Source organism: Giraffa tippelskirchi, chromosome 6, assembly GCF_054371585.1.
Source record: "Giraffa tippelskirchi isolate mGirTip1 chromosome 6, T2T-mGirTip1v1.2.pri, whole genome shotgun sequence".
NCBI lineage: Eukaryota > Metazoa > Chordata > Mammalia > Artiodactyla > Giraffidae > Giraffa > Giraffa tippelskirchi.
Genome location: NC_137280.1, coordinates 151,584,365 through 151,606,982, shown reverse-complemented (window position 1 = coordinate 151,606,982; position 22,618 = coordinate 151,584,365). Strand labels below are relative to the sequence as shown.

At 47.2% G+C, this 22,618-nt stretch overlaps 1 protein-coding gene across 4 annotated transcripts in view; it reads right to left on the bottom strand.

Annotated features, from left to right (window-relative positions):
* The window catches only part of WWC1 (WW and C2 domain containing 1), a 158,285-nt gene that overhangs the window by 102,442 nt on the left and 33,225 nt on the right, over nucleotides 1–22,618 (bottom strand). The window contains exon 1 of one of the 4 annotated variants that reach the window (XM_081503782.1): nucleotides 15,385–16,041. The exons of the other annotated variants lie outside the window; for them this stretch is intronic. The gene's annotated coding sequence lies outside the window, so the exon portion shown is untranslated. Of the gene's footprint in view, nucleotides 1–15,384; nucleotides 16,042–22,618 lie in introns of those variants that run through there. 4 annotated transcript variants of the gene reach the window in all.

Sequence of the window (22,618 nt, the reverse complement as noted above, 5' to 3'; positions counted from 1 at the left end):
AAATAGGGTCATTTGCAGAGACATCGATGGACCTAGAGACTGTCATACAGAGTCAAGTAAGTCAGAAAGAGAAAAACAAGTATTGTATAGTATCACTTACATGTGCAATCTAGAAAAATGGTACAGATGAACTAATTTGCAGAGAACAAACTTACAAATACCAAGGCGGGAAGGGGTTATGGGATGAATTGGGAGTTTGGGATTGACATATATACACCACTATGTATAAAGTAGAGAACTAATGGGAACCTACTGTATAGCACAGGGAACTCTACTCAGTGCTTGGTGGTGACCTAAATAGGAAGGAAATCTAAAAAAGAGGGGATATACGTATATGTATAGTTGATTCATTTTGCTGTACAGTAGAAACTAACACAACATTATAAAGCAACTATACTCCAATAAAAATTTTTAAAAGAGTCTCAGTCTGGTGATACAGTGTCTTTAACAACTCCAATACCTGGCAAGCTTCCCTTTTAAGAAAAAGAGATCAAATACAGGTTCAAACCTATCAGCTAGGGACTGATAACGTAATTTTGCTTCTGTTGGCTTTTGCCAACAATTGAGAAGTGGGAAACTGCAAAGAGAGCACACCTATGTCTGAACGACAAACTGGAAAGACGGTAGGCTAATGACTGAAGCTTGAGAAACCCCGATTTAACTTGGTGCCTGAGATGTCTTAGATGTTAATAAACACGTGTTGAGCAAATAGTTGAGAAATCCGACGGGCTGAAGAATGAGTGAATGGATGAGTGAATGATCATAACGACAGGCTCTCCTCCACTTCCCTACCTCCTGTCCTGTCCTTGGCCAGAGACGATTCAGCTTTGAGTGGACGAGAGGAGAGCATTTGCTGGAAAGGAGGGATCAGGGGACGTGGGAAAGTCAGTCCAGAAGGGAACTCTCAACTTCTGTCCAGGTGCCCATCTGGCCCATGTAGGCAGCCTCCTCGTGGACCAGGCCCTGGGGACCCCCACGGGAAGGCGTGGAGGACAACTGCAGCTTTACCACCAGGCACCCATTTCTGCCTTTTTAGTGGGTGTATTGCAAATTTCCTGGGGAAAGCACTTCTCTAGGATTCTTAGTCCGTGTGCTTTGTTGGGGAGTTGATTTCAGCCAAGCTCTACAGATAGGCATTTGATGTGGGCCTGACTGAACCCCATTCTATGCCCCTGAATGTTGACTCTTGGTTCAGAGGCAGGCAAGTGACCCTCCTGTATGAGCCAGTATGATTAGATCCCAGGACTTCTGTCTGAGCCATGAAGGAAAAAGATTCTTTTCATACTTGTCTTGAACCCTAGAAGCCCGTCATGTGGAAACTGACAGTGAAGTCAAGAGGGTAGCAGGTGCAGTCAGGAGACAGAGAAACCAAGTCCTGAGGGCAGTATCGGAGCCCTGGAGCTGACAGCCACGTCTCCTGGATCTTCCCAGTACATCCCCAATCTACCCCTACAGTATTTAATGTCCAGCATGGCCGAGGGCCACCACCTCCTGGAACGTCGACCTGGAGGAGCAGGTATTAAGCAGCACAGGTGGAGAGCTGACATTTGGAGGGCCTTGCAAGATGGGGCCCGTGTCCTTTCTGCAGGTAAAATGTTGAGGACTGCTTTGGGGAAGCAAAGGCACTAGGGAGCATGTTTCCGGTCACTGAGTTGGGGCTGGTGGAGCTGCTGGTCCTGACCAACTCTTTCAAAAGCACGAGGGTTTGGGAGAGCCTGGCCCAGGGGGTCAGAGGTTGTCAACCCCACTCCCTGCTCTGCCTTTTGTCTGCAAACAGAAGCAAAGGAAAGAAGAGCCCATTAAATTTGGGGGGTCGGGGTTGGGGAGGAGAAAGGCACACTCCTTGAGCACCTGTCACGTTTGTAACAGCAGACCAGGAGGTAAGTCCCAGCTTGGAGCCACCATCCACAGGCTGTGTGACCTTGGGCACGTCCTGTGCCAGGTGCTCAATAACTCTTAGAGGGCTGGTAATGCCCACCTATGGGCCTGTGCTGGAGGCAAGGCTCCTTGGCAGAGTGGGATGGGAGGCAGAAAGCTTTTACAGAGAAGAGGAAAAGGGGGTCTTTGAGCTTCATGTTGGAAAACATTTAAAACCAAAGCAAACAAAACAAAAATAATATCCTCCCTAGGGACTTCCCTGGTGGTCCAGTGGCTAAGACTCTGCTCTCCCAACGTAGGGGGCCCCGGTTAGATCTCTGGTCAGGGAACTGGATGCCACATGCCACAGCTAAACTAAGACCTGGTGCAGCCAAATACATATTAAAAAAAAAAAAAAGCAAAACATCTCCCTAGGTTTGTAAGGTAGGAGATGCTGTATACAGAAGGAGCATTCAGGAAGCTGGCTCAGAAATAGGTGTGCATGGGAAGACCTGGGCAGGGGTGTCAGAAACCTAGGTGCCTAAGAGTACCTGCCCTCTGTGAGTGAATGAATGACTTTGAAGGTCTCTGTGACACAGTCATAGGGCCTCAGGAGCAAAAGGACTTTTAGAAAGCATCATGTGCAGGCCTCTCACTGTGGAGAAGGGGAAAATGACTCAGGTGGAGTGAAAGTGACTTGGCTATGGTCACTCGATGGTAGAGCTGAGAGGAGCCAGCTCATTCCTCCAGTTACCAGTCCTAGAACTGAGGGCATGTCTGTTAGCCTATCCATACCTCAGTTTTCTCTGTAAAATGGGGGTAACTGTAGTCCCCCTCAGGGGTACTGGGAGGTTCACAGGACACATGTGTACAATACTGGGCAGTCGCCCAGTCGTATCCGACTGTTTGCAACCCCATGGACTGCAGAATGCCAAGCCTCCCTGTCCATCACCATCTCCCGGAGTTTGCTCAAATTCATGTCCATTGAGTCGACAATGCCATCCAACAATCTCATCCTCTGTTGCCCCCTTCTCTTCCTGCCTTCAATCTTTCCCAGCATCAGGGTCTTTTCCAATGAGTCAGCTGTTTGCATCAGGTGGCCAAAGTATTGAAGCCTTAGCTTCAGCATTAGTCCTTCCAATAAATATTCAGAGTTGATTTCCTTTAGGATTGATTGGTTTGATCTCTTTGCTGTCCAAGGGACTCTCAAGAGTTTTCTCCAGCACCACAGTTTGAAAACATCAATTCTTCAGAGCTCAGCCTTCTTTATGGTCCAACTCTCACATTCGTACACGACTACTGGAAAAACCATAGCTTTGACTATACAGAACTTTGTTGGCAAAGTGATGTTTCTGCTTTTCAATACGTTGTCTGGGTTTGTCATAATGGTCATTAGGTCTGGCATATGGAAAGCAGTTGAGGCACATTAGCTATCAGAATTTTCAGACTACTCAGGAACCTTCCACCAGGAAAGAAATTCCTTTCCACATCCCCAAGCAAAGAATCCAAACTGAAGTTTGGGGACTAGTCACCCCCAACCCCTCTCTCAACCAGACTCCTTCCAGGCCACCTTCAGGAAAGGCCCTTTCCCGAGTGGGTCATTTCTGTCTTGCTTTGTGTTTCCCAAGTGGACCCCAACCAGACAACTCCTCCTCCATCCTCCCGCTGCCCAGCTCTCCGGGGAGAGCCTCTGCTGTTTCCTCCTTGGAGAAGCCCTTATTTGTGATGGCCGTCACCCCCGGCTGGCAAGTCGGCGACGCTCTCCTCTGGCCATCTGATGTCGAGATGGGATAAAGGCTGGCCTGTGCTCCCAGCCAAGCTCCCACCCCACCCCGGAACTTGCTGAGAGGTATGCTCCATGAGAGGGACAAAGCTGCAAGGCCCTTCCCTCTGCCAGCAGTGCCAGCAGCTCTTCCCATCCGGCCGTGGATTAAAGGAACCTGGGTAAGTGCCCAGGCGGAATAAAGCCTGCAAACATCCTGGGGACGAGCCCCTCCTTGGCAGGAAGACAGGAGAGTGGGTGAGGGTGACGGCTCGGGTCTCCCTGAGCGGCACCCTCCCCCTCCACCCCACCCCAACAGCGCAGTCACATCCCTTCTGCTCAGGACCAGCCCTGCGGTCCTGAGTGTGCCCTGCACCTATTCTTTCATCACAGCACCGCCCGCCTGTCCCATGTGGCGACAGGAGGACCTCGCTCATGAGGATAAAGGAGCTCAGGCTTGCCGTGTGTCTGCACCATGTCTGGATACAGCAGGCGCTCAAGACTCTCTGGTGAGAGGTATGTTGAATGCTTAAGTCACCATTGCCTGAACATCACTCCTCTGACCCTCCAGACAAGGTTAGATCCCAGCCTGACTTCCAATGACTCACAGTGTTCCCCTGGGGAGGGTGACCTCCCCAAGGGCAGGCACCAGGACAGTTCAGACTGCTGCAATATCCCAGAGGAGAGCACAGAGAGTGAGGCTGGCGTGTATGATGACTATGCATATATAGGGTTTTGATTTGGGGGACTGATTTTGCTTGGCAATGACTTTACTGAAAAATCGCCATCAGATTTCACCCAGGCTAATAAATGAAATGGAGCCCCACGTTGATTTCTCTGCCCTGCCTTGATGCCTGAGTGGAAGGTGTACTCGGGAAAATAAAGCCTACGTTTGAATCAGGCCACAAAATGACAGAATGGCAAAAAGGGGGGTTTTAGGTCCACTTTAGCAGGGGATCCACAAACAGGTCCCAACAGAGTGAGCAAGGACTTCACAGGACCTTTATCTCAGCAGCAGCATCTCAACAAAAGATGTGCGGAGACCCTGGAATCTGGGGCACTCAAGTCTAGGCTCCCTCTCCAGGCAAGACAAGGGTGGGCACTGAGGGAGGCAAATGGGAAGTTGGGAGGGGACCCCAACATGGTGGGCTGAATAAGCAGTCCCCGTGGAATCGCTTCTCTCCTGGGGTCTGCCCCAGAGGGAGTGTGGCTCAAACCTGTTAAATCAAGAACTCCCCACATCCCAGGTCCCAGGAAACAGTGCTCAGCCCAGGGCTCCAAAGCTGCCATCTGACCTGGGAAGAACCTGGCCTTGGCCCTTGGGGAGGACCCTTGTCACTCAGGGGCTGGTCCAGGGGATTGAGGGTAATGACCAATGCCTGGGGGTGATTTCAGAGGACCCCAACAGGAAAGGAAGGAGCACTCTGAATATAAGCCCAGTGTCACAGATCCAAGCACTCTGCACAGCACCTCTTACCCTACATCTCCACTCCCTATCGCCACTGCCCTGGGACTCCTATGAACACCTAGAATGTGAGGCCTGTGCCCCCTAATCAAAGGAAAGCATCTGGGGCCAGGAGAGACACAGTGCCTGACTTAACCACATGGCTCCTCTAAAATCCTTTTAAAGGGACTCACCATCCATTGTCACATTAAAAAAATAAGGCGCGTTTGGCAATCACTTCTAAACCATCACCAATTTACGGAACAGTCACTCAAAAAGCATAGCAAACAGGCCCTGGGAGGTCCCCAGCTTTTTAACTAATTCTCACTTGCCACACAGGTTTCTCAACAATGGGAAAATGAAGCCCTTTGAAGCCAGCTGAATTCCTTTGCTCAGAGCAAAACAGGAGGGATTCGGTGCACTCTGGGTATACTGATTCTCACAATAAGGATTCCGGGCATGCCTATGGCATGCAAGGTGTGTGCTGCCTCTTTGCAGGGTTTCTGCACCTCCTAAATACAAATGCCTAGCCTACCTGGAGCCTTGCTGGTATCAGTCTGCAAGAACTTGTCCTTCCCATACCCTTTTCCTTTCTGCTGCTTACATCGGACACAAGGCACCTGATTAATTTCAGGAAGCAGCGAGTTCCAGGGAACTGGAGAGCCAGGGTGGTGGCATCTGGCTCCAAGGCTCCTGAAGGTGTGTGCCTCCCTTGGCCATGGGGTTCTATTAAGAGACGGGTCAGTCATTTCTCCCTGCCAAGGTGCTGTTGGGGTAGTCTCTCACACCACAGAGTCCTGAATGCTGGCAGCACTCTTGTTCCCAACCTTGAGGTGGTTCACCTTCCTGCTGTAACCTTGTTTACATTAGACCCTGGACTTGGATGTGGAGTGTCACTAACATTGTGAACTGCATGCAGCTCCATGGGAAAACTCAGCCACAGATGAGCAAAAAAATTCTGGTGAAAATCATGAACAACAGTACTTGGTAATAATAGCAACACCTACAGTAAATTCCAGGCACTAAACCAAGCTCCTTGCCTTAACTATCTCATTTCATCTTCATTAAAAACCCTATGAGTTAGGGGTTATAACAGTGTCCCTTTTACATAGGTGGGAAAAACTGAGACTCTGATGATGATCTTATCAAGGGTCACACAAATTGTACCAGTAAACACTGAGATTTTAACACAAATGCTGGGCACGTCCCTGGCAGTCCAATGGTTAAGCCTCTGTGCTCCACTGCAGAGAGCACGCGTTCAATCCCTGGTTGGGGAACTAAGATCCCACATGCCACACGGCACAGCACCCCCCGTCCCAAACACAAGTGCTCTGACTCCACAGCCCACACTCTTAATCATGAGAAACTGGATATCATCTCAATATCTGTACACAGAGGTCTTCTCAGGTGGCTCAGTGGTAAAGAATCAGCCTGCCAATGCAGGTGACACAAGAGATGTGGGTTCAATTCCTGGGTCGGGAAGATCCCCTGGAGGAGGAAATGGCAACCCACTCCAGTATTCTCACCTGGGAAATTCCATGGGCAGAAGAGCCTGGAATGCTACAGTCCATGGGGTTGCAAAGAGTCGGACATGATGGAGCACAGTACAGGGCAGGGTACGTAGAAGACCAGTTTGGGAAGCACGAGTCATCATGATCTGAACATTTAACCCATGAACTGAGCATTTATAAAATCAGTGCCTACTCAAATATCACTCCCCATTTAACATCCATGTCCAGCACAGACCTTAACATTTCAAGTGAGCAACCTACTGGGTTAGTTGGATGTTGACAAAGCGATCCAACTATAGTGTGCAGCATCTAAAGGGGAAATAACTAATATTCTAAATGATGCAGTATTTCATGAAGTCAGTGAAAGTGATGCAGAAGTACTAGAGTCACACCCAAGGAGCGGCGAAGTCCCTGGGTTAACAAGTGAGGGGAAGATCCAGCATGATGAAGAAGAGACAACAGGACCTTCAGAACAGGAGAACTTTGATGACAATAGGGATCAGATGAGACTCTTGGGAAATTGCTGGAGCTCTCGACAATATTTTGCAAAAATGACCTTCCTTATGCATCTGCTGGGAAAGTTAAATAGAAGGAGAAAGCTGTCCCTTATAGCTATTGTTAATCATGTCAAAACAATTACACAAAAAATAAATCAACACTTTATTTGTACTAAGAACTGGGGCATGGTTGCAGCTGCAACTTAAATTTTGTTTGTTCAGTTCAGTTCAGTCGCTCAGTCGTGTCCGACTCTTTGCGACCCCATGAACTGCAGCACGCCAGGCTTTCCTGTCCATCACCAACTTCCGGAGTTTACCCAAGCTCATGTCCATTGAGTCCAACCATCTCATCCTCTGTCGTCCCCTTCTCCTCCTGCCCTCAATCTTTCCCAGCATCAGGGTCTTTTCAAAAGAGGAAGCTCTTCGCATCAGGTGGCCAAAGTATTAGAGTTTCAGCTTCAACATCAGTCCTTCCAATGAACACCCAGGACTGATTTCCTTTAGGATGGACTGGTTTGACTTCCTTGCAGTCCAAGGGACTCTCAAGAGTCTTCTCCAACACCACAGTTCAAAAGCATCAATTCCACGCTCAGCTTTTGTTAACCACAACATAAAATCCACTTATCGTCCAAACTGTTTGTTTTTTGTCCAAATAAAGACCTAATAAAATCCTTTCCCCTCAATATCCACTATAAATTTGATCTCTGTTTTAAGTAGTTTCTCTTCTAAGTGAAATCTCTCCTTGAACTAGGAATCCCTGTGCTCCTATGTCAAGCCGTGCTGACCTCCTGCCGTGGGAGACCCATTGCCAAGAGCTGAGCAATAATCTCATAGCCTCAGAGATGCAGAGAGCTTCTCACTCTTCAGAGAACTTTCCCATCAACTGTTTCATCGAATGCCTTCAGGAACCCCAGAAACAAAGTAAACTGTGCACTGTTACTCCGCACGCATATATCCACTTTGTAGTTCACAAAACGGATCACTTCTACCATCTCACCTTGACCAACAGGAAAACTGTGCCAGGCAAAAATAACACTCACACATTACACATCAGAAATGGAGGTTTAGATCAAAAGAACATGCTTGAGGTCCCCCAACTCACTGGTGGCAGCTTCAGGACTAAAATCCAGCTTTAAATCTCTTATTCTTTCCCACACGACACCTGGTTCTTACAAACTTAGAAGGACAAGTGAAAATTCTGCTGGCTAGTGAACAGTGTTTCAGGCCAGTGAAGTCTTTTGAGAAACTATCTGCTTTAAAACACTCAGACGTATCTCCTTTCCTTTCACAGAAAAAGCCCAAAGTCTTAAAGCAGAACAGTGACAATGAACACATTGCCACTGCTTCATCAGGACTGTTCTAGGTGGAAAAAAAAAAGAACCAGAGGAGCTCTAATTCAAACACTTATCAGAATTACCTTGGAATTTTTTGAAAAATACAAATGCCCAGGTATTGCTTTTTTTTCTCCAAAGCTCCAGCTGTGTTTCTAATGAGCAGCCATGTTTAAAAACAACTAAAATAAAAAATAAAAAAAATAAATTAAAAAAAATAAGAAAATTAAAAAAAAATAAAAACAACTGGACTCTATGATGACCTTTTACTTTTCTCTAGGTTGTTTCACTTTTTCTATTTCATATTCAGTGCTCCCATTCCATTTAGTTCCTGTTCTCCAATTTCTCCATCTCTTTTTTTTTTTTTGATGTTCTTTCTCAAGCCTTTAACAAGCATAGCAGAAAAACTTTTGTATACATATATAAAAACAGTATGTATAATATATATATTTTAGAAAACTTATGAATTTTTGCCTAAGAAATTTATGACATTTTGATTCCACTTGTTTGACTTAGTGTGAATACAATGCTAGATTTCTAATTTAAAAAAATTGATATGTCACAAACAACAAAGGTTTACTATATAGCACAGGGACCTATAATCAATATCTTGTAATAACCTAGAGTGGAAAATAATCTGAAAAATAATATATGTGTATATGTATAACTGAATCACCTTGCGGTACACCTGAAATGTTGTAAGTCAACCACACTTCAATAAAATATATACGTTAAGAAAGGAAATGCTTAGGATACAGGGGCCTTGCAAGCCACTTACAGGCAAAGGTAGAATGTTCTCAGATTCCTAGCTGTGCCAAGGAGAAGCACATGAATTATTAAGAAATGCCCACCAGTGGAAGACTAAGTCTTCTATTTGGGTGTTGGCAAAACCTCTGAGGTCTGAACCTCTGAGGACAAGGAAGAAACACACCTGGTCACCAACATCTTTGCAACCAGTTGTGTGCTGCTGCGAACAAGCACCTTCGGTTCCGTGACCTTGGGTAAGTTACTTCCCCCTGTGAGGCTCAGTTTTTCTCATCTATAAAATGGGGATCAACACTCACACCCGTTTGAAAAGCATATGAGATAACGTGAGACATACAGTGAGCCCAGTGCTTGCTTTGTAGTAAACGTTCAAAGCACAGAGGCTGTCATGACCATAGCCAAGTGCTGGGCAGATGATAGCACTCAATAAATGTTAGACCTCTCCATCAAGTAGGTATTTCTGTGTCCCCTATCAAGGGGGCTCCATGACCTTCAAAACCATGACTACAGGTTTGTGCAAACAGAAGAGGGGATTAAGGTTGGGCAAGTCGGGGACAGGAGTCTCATCCCTGCAGTGGGAGGTACATGCAGGGCCCCCGTTTACAGGACAAGGGAGCCAGTCATTCCTTGGAGGGTACAACAGGGAGAAACTACTCAGCATTGGAACTGAAACGCCCTTTGCTTCTTGCCTGGGCCCGGGTACAGGTTCTTGGCAGTGGGCACCTGAATAAGTCTGACTGCCCAGAGGGCACAACACAGTGCCCTCGATCCATGCACAGCATGGTCAGCTCTTGGTCACGCCTGCATCCACTTGTTCTTGGCTTCCCATCCCTCACTGGTTTCCTTAGCTGAGTTTCCTGGGCTTTTCCTCATCTACCCTTTTCAGTTCTTCCAGAAGCCCCCTCCTCCATGCAGCAGAATTTGGTCACTGTGTCCCTTTTCTGCCTCAGTGTCTTGACCTCTGAAAGTCTTCCCCAAACCCTCGGCCTGCCGGCGACCACATCAGGGTTGGCCTTTTTAGAAGCTGTGCAACTTTCAGTGCCTCCACTAAGTCTCTGGGAATCTCCTTCTGCTTGAACCTGTCAGCACAAATTGAAGCCCCTGCCTAATTTTACTTTGTGCATCACTGGCTGAACTGCAAGAACCTCTGAGGCAGGGCCTGTACCACCTGCCTCTGGGATTCACCCTCAGTCCCTAACACTGTGACTCAGACCCCACCGAGTGCCTGCTCAGCTGTTGATGCCCTGAATCTGGCTCAGTGATTCTCCCCTCCAAGATCCGTGCCCTGGTTGAGCTTCATCAGCCCCAGAAACTATTACCATGATCTGTTTCCCCTCTCCCTCCCTCTGCTCCACACAATTCAGAGGAAAACCAGGCCAGCTGGACTGGAGATGTGTCTGATCTTCCCCATGTCTGAAAGTTGCTCACAGCAGACCCCCACAGTTCCCCACATGCCTCCACTGACACGCCCTCACGCAGAGGGGGCCCATTCCATGGTCTGATGAAGCACTTGGATCCAGCGCCCTGGGGACAGGGAGCTGCTTCCTCCCATTAGTTAATCTTAGTGGCTCAGTCGTGTCCGACTCTGTGTGACCCCATGGACCGTAGCCCACCAGGCTCCTTTGTCCATGGGATTATCCGGGCAAGAATACTGGAGTGGGTTGCCATGCCCTCCTCCAGGGCTTCCTTCCATTACACAGGTTGAAGTCTGACCCTGGCAGGGAGCAGCAGGGCTGTGAATGAGCCTGGTGGTCATAATTAACTAACAACACCTACTCCCAGCCCACCTGGAAAAAAGGAGTGGGCTCAAACACTGCCAGCAAGAGAAGACAAGGGCCTTCTTCTGCCGCCTGTGGGTGAGTCACCCAGTCCTCTTCTTGGCTCACTTAAGAAGGGGCTGGGGGGGACCTGGCAGGCCAAACCCCCAGCAGGCGTATATATCTGGTGACTGACAACTTCTTTTTTCCCCAACCCAGTTTTCATCAGCACACGACCCCTGGACCCCTTTGAAGAGGAATGGCTCTTCTCCCCCATGTGAAAGGCCAGTTATTGGGAGGGGAGGAGATGAAAACCACCACCCTAGGTTTAGATCTGAAGCATCTCAGCTGTTTGATGTTTCAGATGAGAGGTGGGGACCGAAACCTGGGTCTCCTCGACTGAGACATCAGAAATATCCGACAGCGGGACGTGTTCACACCTGGGCTTGAGCTGGAGGGAGTTTTCTCAGTCAGCACTATCCCTGGGACCTGATGTCCATGGAGCCCTGAGCCTACTAAGAGGGATAAATAAAAGCTAAGTAAAGGCCTGGCCTTCAAAGGATATATGCTCTACTGGCCCTACCCTGGAGGGCTCGCACCCATTCAAGGCTGCCCTTCCCTTCCCTCCATCTCTGCCTGGTTAGCACCTCTGCCTCCTGCAGCTCATAAGCCTATGCCTTAGCCCTAACCCCTGGCAAGGACACATCCCAGGGCCCAGCAGCCTACCCACCAGAACCTGTAACTCTACTGTCACAGCTGTCACACTACTTGTTCTGTGCATCTTTGGTTATTACACTGTGGTCTCCCAGTAAGCTTCATAAGGGCAGAGATGTGTCTGGTTTCTCTGGCTCCTTTCATAGTAGTTGCTACATAGGAAGCTCTCCATGGAGCTTCCTCTGGGGCTACTGCTGCTGCTGCTAAGTCACTTCAGTCGTGTCCGACTCTGTGCGACCCCATAGATGGCAGCCCACCAGGCTCCTCTATCCATGGGATTCTCCAGGCAAGAGTACTGGAGGTGGGGGGCCATTGCCTTCTCCGTCCTCTGGGGCTAGGCTGCCTGAATTCTGGTTGCAGCTCTGTTATACCCTAGCTGTGGGGCCTAGGCAAGTAACTTAACCTTTCCATGCCTCAGTTTCCTTACTTGTAAAATGAGGTAAGAGTAGTACCTACCAGGGACTTCCCTGGTGGTCCAGTGGTTAACAATCCACTTTCCAATGCAAGGAACGCAGGTTCTATTCCTGGTCTGGGAACTAAGATCCCACATACTGCAAAGCAAGTAAGCCCACGTGCAACAACCAGAGAGCCCACACCTCGCAACTAGAGAAAGCCTGCGTGCTGCAACAGAGACCCAGGAAAGCCAAAGAGAAGGGGTAGTACCTACTGCATATCCAAAAGAAATTCAAACTTATATACACCTCAAAGCTTGTAAATGAACATTCATGGCAGCATTATTCATAATAGACAAAATGTTGAAATAACCAACTAGCTATCAATTGATGAATGGATAAATGTAAATCCATACAGGGGAATATCATTTGGCAATAAAAAGAATTAAGCATTGACACAGGACTTAACAATTTGAATGAACCTTGAAAACTTTTAAGTGAAAGAAGACACAAAAATCCACATATGGTTCTATTTATATGGAATGTCCAAAATAGATTAAATCTATAGAGACAGAAAGTAAATTAGTGGCTGCTTAGGCTGGGAGAAAGGGTGGGAAGGAATTGATGGGGTGATGGCTAAGGGAAGCTGGGTTTCTTTTGGGGGTGATAAAAAATGTTCTAAAGCGACTGTGGAGATGGTTGCAGAACTCTATGCATACTTTAAAAATCATTTAATTGTACACTTTAAATGGCTAAACTGTATGGCATTTGAATTATATCTCGGTAAAGCTGTTTAAAAAAATCATAGATACTATCTCATAGTATTGTTTAGGTGATTAAATGTATTACTTGTGAAAGTGTTATCTAAACTAACTGCCTAGAAACTAATATTCATTAAACCTTGATTATAAGCTAGCGCTTTACAAAGAGTACATTGTTTCAACTTCACAGCTTGTTCAGGAAAATGCTCACACACTCTACAGATGAGGAAACTGAGGCTCGCAGAGATTAAGTAATTCACCTTACATGGCTGGTAAGTACCAGAAACAGGAGAAACCCATGTGCTGAACCATCACATCCAGACACAGCAACGATCCCCAAACCCTGGCGCTCCCTGAACTTGAAGTGGGAAACCACTTGGCAAAAACTAACAGCAGTGACATCAAATGAGAGCCCTACAGGCCCTAAGAGCTATTTGGTTGCATCGTCTCCCCTGCAGGCAGCTAGCTGTGGGGCAGGGCCCTCCACCCCAGCCCCGGCCCTCTGTTCTGGGGGAGTCTGGTTTTTACCAGGAGCCCCGCGGACACGCTCTGCTTCCCCCGCTCTCAAAGCATCTTTGTTCATGTAACTCCAGGAGTCCTCACACCTGCCGAGCCTCTCTGGTCAAGGCTTCCCGGGAGCCCTTGGACCTTCCGATGGCCAGGATTGGTTTCTTAGCACCTCTTAACATTTTTTTAAAGTCTTTATTGAATTTTTCTACAATATCGTTCCTGTTTTATGTTTTGGTTTTTTAGCCACAGAGCAGGTGGGATTTCAGCTCCCCAACCAGGGATTGAACTCTTACCCCCTGCACTAAAAGGCAAAGTCTTAACCACTGGACCAGGGGAGTCCCTCAGCATTTTTAAAGCTGGAAAAATCCCTTCCAGTTCACACTTTATAAATCTTAAAAAAATAAACAAGAGCATGCCGTGTCCCTGTTACAGGCTTTCCATAGCTTCTCACTGTGTTTAGAACGAAATCCACCACTCTCTTGCCCAGCTGTGAAGACCCTTCCTGGCTGGCTCCCCAGCCTCCTCCAGCTCCTACCACTTTGTCCAAGGCTCCCTCTACTCTGCCACCCTGCATATTTCAGATCACTTCAGGAATCACTCCTCCTCTCTCTGCTTGGCTAGCTCCTGGGTCTCTAGACCCCAGTTTAACCGTCACCTTCCCAGAGAGGGCTTATCTGACCAAAGCCATCTTAATTAGGTCCCCCTAAGTATTCTCCACCAGGGCACCATTTTATTTTCTTCCCAGAACTTACAACAGTGGGCAGTTATATGCCTATTTCTTTATTTGGTCATTTAATCTCTGTCCTCCACTCCCAAATTCCCCATGATGCACACTAGACTACATGATCCATGTGGGTAGGGACCAGGCCTGCATCATGGGTGCTTAACATAGATCTCAGGCTTTCTTTCTTTTTTTTTTAATTTATTTATTTTAATTGGAGGCTAATTACTTTACGATATTGTAGTGGTTTTTGCCATACACTGACATGAATCAGCCATGGGAGTACATGTGGCCCCCATCCTGAACCCCCCTCCCACCTCCCTCCCCATCCCATCCCTCAGGGTCGTCCCAGCGCACCGGCTTTGAGTGCCCTGTTTCATGCATGGAACTTGGACTGGTGATCTATTTCACATATGGTAATATACATGTTTCAATGCTATTCTCTCAAATCATCCCACCCTCACCTTCTCCCACAGAGTCTAAGTCTGTTCTTTATATCTGTATCTCTTTTGCTGTCTCGCATATTGGGTCACTGTTACCATCTTTCTAAACAGGGTTTCTTGACTTTGGCCTTCACCATGAGTCTCTGCTGACATCTGAGCCCAGATAATTCTTCATGGTATGGGAAGAATTGTTTTGTGCATTATAGGGTGTTTGGAAGCATCCCTGGTTTCTAGCCATTAGATGCACCCTCCCAACTGTGACAACCAAAAATGTCCCAGACATTGCCAAATGTTCCCTGGGACAGGTGGGGAACGCTGTCAAAAGCTTCTCCAGTTACGAATCACTGATGTAGCTGTTGAAAGATGGAAGTCAAAAGTAAAGATAAAAACCATTCATCTCAAGCACCATATGGTTTGACAGTGGGGTGTTCGGACACTTAGCAGGGCTGTTTACCACCACACATGAGTATACGGGGTAGGACTTCCTGGGTGGTCCAGTGGCTAAGACTCCATGTTCCCAATGCAAGGGGCCCTGGTTTGATCCCTGATTAGGAAAGTAGATCCCACGTGCCACAACTAAGAGTTTACACACCAGGATTAATGCAAGATTCCATCTGAAGATAGGGCTCCATGGCTAAAAAGTGTTTGAAAACCCCCGACGAGAGTCCAAAGTCCTTGTTTATAGATGAGGAAACTGAAGAGCAGAGAGAGGCAAAGTGATCCGATCTAAGACAGACAGACTTCCCAGGTCCCCTAGGGTCAGGAAATCAAGGACTTTGCAGGTGGATGGAACTGGGTTCGAATCCTGGTTCTGTTGCCTGTTAAAGTTCTCTAAGCCTCAGTTAAGTAATTGGAGAAGTGCAAGTCAAGTTTTGTGAATAGTTAGGTGAATGGATGTGAAGTACTAAGATGACTATACCTGGTCAGGTGCTAGCTGCAACTTGGAGACAGCACAGGGGTTAGAACAGAGGTGCGGAAGCTCCTAGACAGAGCTGTGTTCACATACGGGCACTTCCATACCCAGCTGTGTGGACGAAGGCAGGTCTTTCAATCCTTTGAGTCCTAATTCCTTATCTGTTTAACTGGCATAATAATCTCTCCCTTACAGATGTGCTGGGAGGACCAGATGAAATGAAGCAGGCGAAGTGCTTAGCACATTTCCTGGGGGCATAATAGAGGCTCAGTAAACACCTGCCATTATTATCAGCCTGCTTTACCTCGTTTGGAAACTGCAGCTGAGATGTTCTGCAAGTGTCCAGGGAGTATGCTCCTGCAACCTCACCTCCTCCAGGCTGTGAGAGGCCAATAAGTCTTGGAAGGCACACCTGTACCAGAAAGTAGTTGTTCTGGGTGATGAATGGAGCGTGACTTAGAAGCTCCCACCTCTTAGCTCCCTTAGAAAGAATGTGTTGCATGATTGCCTCTTTTAAGAGAGGGGGGGGCAAAAAAAAAAAAAAAATACAAGCAAGAACTTCAAGGTCAGGTTCACTTCCCTGCAGGCTCCTCCTGGGCTGAAGTGAAATTTCAAGAATGCAGCCTCTGGGCCCAGTTTACATTCCCACCCTCTCGTGTATCCAGGATACCAGAGGGACCTGTCGCATTCCATCCCACCAATCAGCCTCCTCGGTCACATCCTGCTGGGGGCGGGGCCAGCCACTGGCTCTTGGGAGAAGAATCACTGCTTAGCAGGAGGGTCAGCCATTCATTTGTTCAACACATGTGTTCAGAGCTTATCAGGGTCAGGCACTGAGGATGGAGTTTTATGGAAAAACAGCCTGACCCCCTGCTCTCGGGGAGCTTGCAAGCGCTTCAGAGAAGACAGTCAGTCACAAATACTGTGAGCGGGTCTATGAAGCGGTAGCACACAGTGGCATGAGATGGTGACCGTCTATGGAGGTCTGAACTACTCAGCAATGTTAGAGGAAGCTCCTTTGAGTAAGTTTTGATTAAGTATAGGGCTGAAGGGTAAGTAGGCATTAAAAGGTGAAGTGAGGAGAGAAGAGTCCAGGTAGAGAGACTAGACTTTGCAAGTAATGCAGAGTTGCCAGGCCTTAGCAAATCTGTGGTCAGAGTACAACGCGGGGTGGAGGGGGGCAGGAGGGGGCAGGAGAGGCAAAATCGGGGTCAGACTTCTGTTCCATGTGCCGTGGTAAAGCATCAGCGTGTCTTGTTTCATTCCATTTTTTTTTCTGGGGGGGGGGGGGAGCTGTGTCATGCAGCATGCTAGATCTTCCCTGACTAGGGATCCTCTGCATTTGGAGCTCAGAGCCCTAAGCACTGGATCACCAAGGAAGTCCACACCAAAATGCTTTTAATGCAGGGATGGCATGATCAGACTGAATTTCTATAAAAAATTACAGATTACATTATATACATATATTATTATATATTAAGACTACCTTGGACAGTGGAGTGAGGAGGGGAGAGAAGAAGCAGATTTCTCAGTTAGGGACTTTTAGTAGCAGTGTCCAAGTCTGCAAAATGATGGACCTAGGCTAATGGTTGGGGGCGGGGGCGGGAGGGAAGGGGAGCCAGGGGCTGTGTAGGTGGGGGAGGGGCGGTCCTCTTCCTCCATGTCCTTCTCCTTCTGGAAAGCCCTGGCAGCCACACCATCACTGATCTCCTTCTAGTCCTTCTAGTCTGACATCACGTCAGAGCAGCCTCTCTGGGTTGCAAAGATCACAGAGGCACTGCCAGGCATTTGGAATCTGATAACTGATAAACCTGCACCTGGCCATCCATGCATCAGGATCACTCCAGAGAGGAGAAGCCTCCACACTGGGGGCAGGGACCAGGGGGTGGTGGTCACAGCATTGAGGGCACATCATCAGACTTAAAGGCTCTAGAGAGATGGCAAGGATCGTAATGACAAACATGTTTCGCAAGTACCTCTAGTGCAAAATGGACATCCCCCTCCAGCTCTACAAGGAAGTCTGGAAGGAGAGAGTCTGTAGAATCCTGTTTGATGCTATACACAGGAGAGGTGCTCAAAAAACATCTGAGGAAGCAAGGGGGAGAGGGAGGGGAAAGGCAACAAGATAGTTAATTAGTGATTTCTCTGAAACCCTGATGAGCCTCAGGGGATGCTTGATCTCCTGACTGGGGGGTGTGGGGGAGATACTGGCTTTCAGCCTGGTTAGACGGATAACTGAACCTGGCTGTCTCCCCCGCCCCTGGGGTCCCATCCCCAGAGATCAGGAGGTCAGGAGGTCTGAGATGGGGCTTGAGACTTCAGAGGTACTGCTAGTAAAAAAAATAAATAAATAAAAATTGACAAAACTAAAAAAGCCAGAGAAAATATAGTGAAAGTATTTAAACAAAACAACAAAACAACCTGCAAACTCAGGCAACAAAAATCTTTCCCCTCCTCACCCATGGATGCAAGCCCCCCAAATAACAGCAAAGTTAAGATTTCCTTCCCAGTTATACACATGTAGACAACAGGTCGGTAGTTGCCTGCAGTGGGGGCGGGGGGATCAATTGGGTAAAGGGAGTCAAAAGGTACAAGCTTCCAGTTATAAAGCGAAACAGTCATAGGAAATAACGTACAGCATGGTGACTATAGGTAACAATACCATATTGTATATTTGAAAGTTGCTAAGACTAGATCTTCATTTTTTTATTGACATAGTTGATTTACAATGTGTTAGCTTTGGGTGTACAGCAAAGTGATTCAGCTATACATATAGAAATACATATTCTTTTCCACTATAGGTTATTACAAGACATTAAATATAGCTCCCTGTGCTATATGGTAAGTACTTGCTGTTTATCTATTTTATATATAGTAGTTGTGATAGTAGAACTTAAAAGTCCTCACCACAAGTGAAAAAAAATTATGTAAGGAGATAGATGCTAACTAGATTTACTGTGGTGATCATTCTGCAATACATGCAAATATCAAATCACTATGTTGTACACCTAAAACATATGTTATGTCAATTACCCTCAATTCAAAGAAAGATTTCCTGTATGTCCTTCCAGAAATATTTTCATGGACATACCAGCATGTGTATGTACCCAGCATACGCACAACACACGTCCACTTGACTGCATCATACCTAAGAGAGCAAGCCTCACTAACAAAAGTTTTATTATGTACAAAAGAAGGAACAGCACCGCCAATCAACTATGGTACCAACGCTTTCTTTATCTCAGAATATTTACTTTACATGTATTAAAAACGCTAATTTACGCTTCTTCAGATATGGACTTAATTATATGGCTCTCTTTTCCACACATGAAAAGAAAACCACAAGCGAATGACGCTAGCTCAGGGATTGATAAGACTGAGCCCTCCCGAGCTCTGAGTCTCCTGCACCTGCGGCTCCCTCACAGTGCCTTTCTTTGTGCTGGGCACTCTCCGATAATGCCTCTGCTTTTCTTCCAAGCTACTGAAAATTACTTTGAGTTTGGGTTCTGATGCGTTTGTGATTTTACCAGAAGATGTCAAAGACAGATTTTTTGATAAGAACAAAGGTCCATCCACAAGGGGTCTTAAATGGTTTGGGGCTGAAACAGAGGAGTCATGGTACCAGCTACATTTGTAGGAAAAGTAGAGTTTGTGCATGTGTCGGCAATGACCACGCCAACATTTCTAAGATTCATCCCCAATTTGAAGGCGGCAACATGTTAACATTTGAAGATGTTAACATTTTGTTTTTGTAAAACAAGTAAACAAAAGTTAGTCGTTCTTCAAACTGATGGATCATACTGTGGCGCAGGTGCATACACAAGCTCCCTCCACTTCTTCTCCGTTGACTGGGAGCTGCAAACTCAGATTGCAACATGAGTCAGGCAGGTAACTGAGTGAAGTGGGAAAGGTGAGGCTGCAGGAATAGAAAGTAGTTCCAAGGCAGTGATGCTCAAAGGGTGAGGCTGGACCAGCGGCTATTTTGGGGGGCAGGGTATGGGGTTCTCAATCATTTTATTTTTAAAATTTGCATTGGAGTGTAATTGATTTACAATACTGTGTTAAGTTTCAGGCGTATGGCAAAGTGAATCAGTTATCTGTATATATACACCCACTCTTTTCTACATTCTTTTCCCATAGAGACCATTACAGAGTATTGAGTAGAGTTCCCTGTGTTCTACAATAGGTCCTTATCAGTTACCTATTTTACATACAGTGGTGTGTTTTCACTCTGTGTGGGCCCAATGTTTCTGCGGAATACATGATGCTTTGGAGCCCCTCTGTAAGACTCTTCTACATATGGGTATGTATTTTTAACCCCATTTTTAAACACAAAACATACTTTTCTGAATCTTGCAGTCTGCTGAACCATACATTCTGGAATTCTTTCCATAACAGCACACAAAGCTCTGTTTCACTGTTAACTGTATGGTGCCCCACTGTGTGGATGCTCCCCAGCTTACCTGGCAGCTCCGAGCGTGAGATGTTTAGTCTACTTCCTGGTTGCTCTCAGGCTCAAGGCTAAATGAGGAAGGGGCAAAGCTGTGGTTTGAAGCATGACCCCCCCCAGTGTGGGAGAGAGGGTTCTGATGGCCCCAAACTAGGGAAGTCAGTGAGTCACCCAGCTTTCTTCCTGGCAGCTCTGCCTTGAGGTCAACTGTAGGCTCTGGGGGAGGCGGGGAGGGATTGGAGGTACAGGATTCTGGAGGCACCAACTGCTTCCTAGAGTTAGTGAGGACTCAGCAGCTTTAGGGGAGAAGGCCAGGATGGAACCCTATTCTTTCCCCATCTTCCTCTTACGGAAATGCAGAGCCCTGCAGTCCCCAAACCCAGTCGCTGCCTGCCAATGACCTCACGGCATCCTTCTCCCTGTGCTCTGTCCCTCTGCCTCCCTACCAGCCCCAACTCCTTCTAGAGGAACACAGGAAAGAGAAAGGCAAAAGGGGTCTCAGGGAGTGTGTGCTTGGGGAGGTGGAGGGAGGTCCCCAGAAGTCCCTCCTGCTAAGCCACCCCCTCCAGCACATCCCACACCCGCAGGATGGGCTCTGCAGTGGTGAGGGTAGCAATCACGATCACTGAACGCTGGGGTGAACACCCACAATCATAATGAATCCTCACGGCTCTGCACATGTCAGCTGCTCTCCATTTCACTGACAGGAAGATGAAGTCCAGGAGAAGGTGAATGCCTTTGCCCAAGTTGTACAAGGTACACATGGCCTCCCTCCACACATGGCCCAGGTTTTCAAGGGCTTCTTCCAAGGGGGTATATCTTAGGCAGCAAATTGGCTTTTGTTTGTTTTTTAACTTTTTATTTTGTATTGGAGTATAACCGATTAACAGTGTTGTGACAGTTTCAGATGGACAGCAAAGGGACTCAGTCATACATATACATGTATCCATTCTCCCCCAAACTCCCTCCCATCCCAGATCTAAAGCAGCAAATTGAAGTCTTTTTCCTGGAGAGTGTGGAAAGAAAGTGCAAGTCACTCAGTTGTGTCCGACTCTTTGCGACCCCATGGACTATACAGTCCATGCAATTCTCCAGGCCAGAATACTGGAGTGGGTAGCCTTTCCCTTCTCCAGGGGATCTTCCCAACTCCCCTGAGGGAGGTCTCCCGCATTGCAGACAGATTCTTTACCAGCTGAGCCACAAGGGAAGCTCTTGTGTGGGTCCCAGGCCAATTCCCCTGACCTTTCTGTTCAATGTATTATGTTCCTGTGTGTGGTGAGGGGGACTCGGCCAGGGTGGCAGGAAAGTGGATACTTCTTTTAACAACTGTTTGAAGAATTGACATTTCAACCAAAGAAGAAAGAAAGAAAGTTAGTTGCACAGTTGTGTCCAGCTCTTTGCGATTCCATGGACTGTAGCCCTCCAGGCTTCTCTGTCCATGGAATTCTCCAGGCAAGAGTACTGGAGTGGGCTGCCATTTCCTTCTCCAGGGTACTTCCGGACCCAGGGATCAAACCCGGGTCTCCTGCATTGCAGGCAGATTCTTTACCAACTGAGCTACTATGCTAGTTATTAACGATTACTGCTCTATATCATTTCACCTTCCCCTTTATCTTTCTACCCTTTTAACTACTGTTTTGCCCTGTTCCTTCCATATTCATTCACTGACCTCCCCAGCAGATGTTTCCACCTGTGAGTCCTGCTTTCCTAAACTCTCTCCCTTTCCAGGGGACCACAGGCACAAAGTCCAGGAATTTGCACAACTTGGCAAAAAGGTTCTGTCTCCAAATTCTTGTTCATTAGCATGGCTTGTTAAATTATAAACGCTCTGCTCCTCAGCCACCCGTCTCCCCAAATACCCTAAAGAGCAGATTAAGTTTTAACTTTGGCTGGCAGGACACCTGCTTCTGAAATTCCTCCCCACCTCCACCCCACCTCCTAGGATTTACAACACAAAAGCAAACATTTACACTGGTTAAGATTTACCAAAAGGAAGTGTGGCCTGGAATGTTTCCTTTGAAGTTCTGTCTCAAAAGAAGAAGGAGCCCTTTTTAAAAATATATAAAATAAAAGACCTCAAAGCCTTCTCGGGGGTGTCTGACAGGCACTCCGCATAACCAGACCCTCTCAATTTTTCACTTGGGCCTTGACGTCAGCACGTGGTAAATTCTGAGCATACCTCAAAATATGGGTCCCTCTGCTCCAGGGTAAATGGAGTTATCAATCAAGTGGCTTCCTGGAAACTCTAAGGTAGAACTTTCTTCCTGAGATATCACCAAGGAGGGAAGAAGAAAAGGGTACCCTAGGAAGGGGGAGCCAAAGGAGAGGCAATTTTCTAGGCAGGAAGGGGCCTGAGGTACACCTGCTCACTCCAGACAAGCCTGATGCTCTCAATGAGGCATGTCTGGTTTACTGCAGGTTGTCGAGGGGTTGCAGCACAGCCAGCCCAGGGTGGACGCTGGCTGAGCTGACCGAGTAAGCACCAAATGCCACTGCAAACATGAGGTCATGCAGATACTTTGGGGGGAAAGGTACTGAGAAAATTCCCCATACCTACCCCACCCCACGATTGCCTGGTGTGGTCACTGGAAAAGCGCTAAGAAGAAAAGCAAGGAGGCTGCACTTGTTTGGCCTTTGTATCCAATCAGAACCTTCTATTCCTTTAGCGAGCACACACCGAAGGTGTAATCAACCAAGAATCTTGACCACGTGGGGCAGACCCAGGTGATGGTCATAAACACCAAGCAAAGGAAGGGCTGATGAAGCATGAACTCACCAGGAAACAGCAGC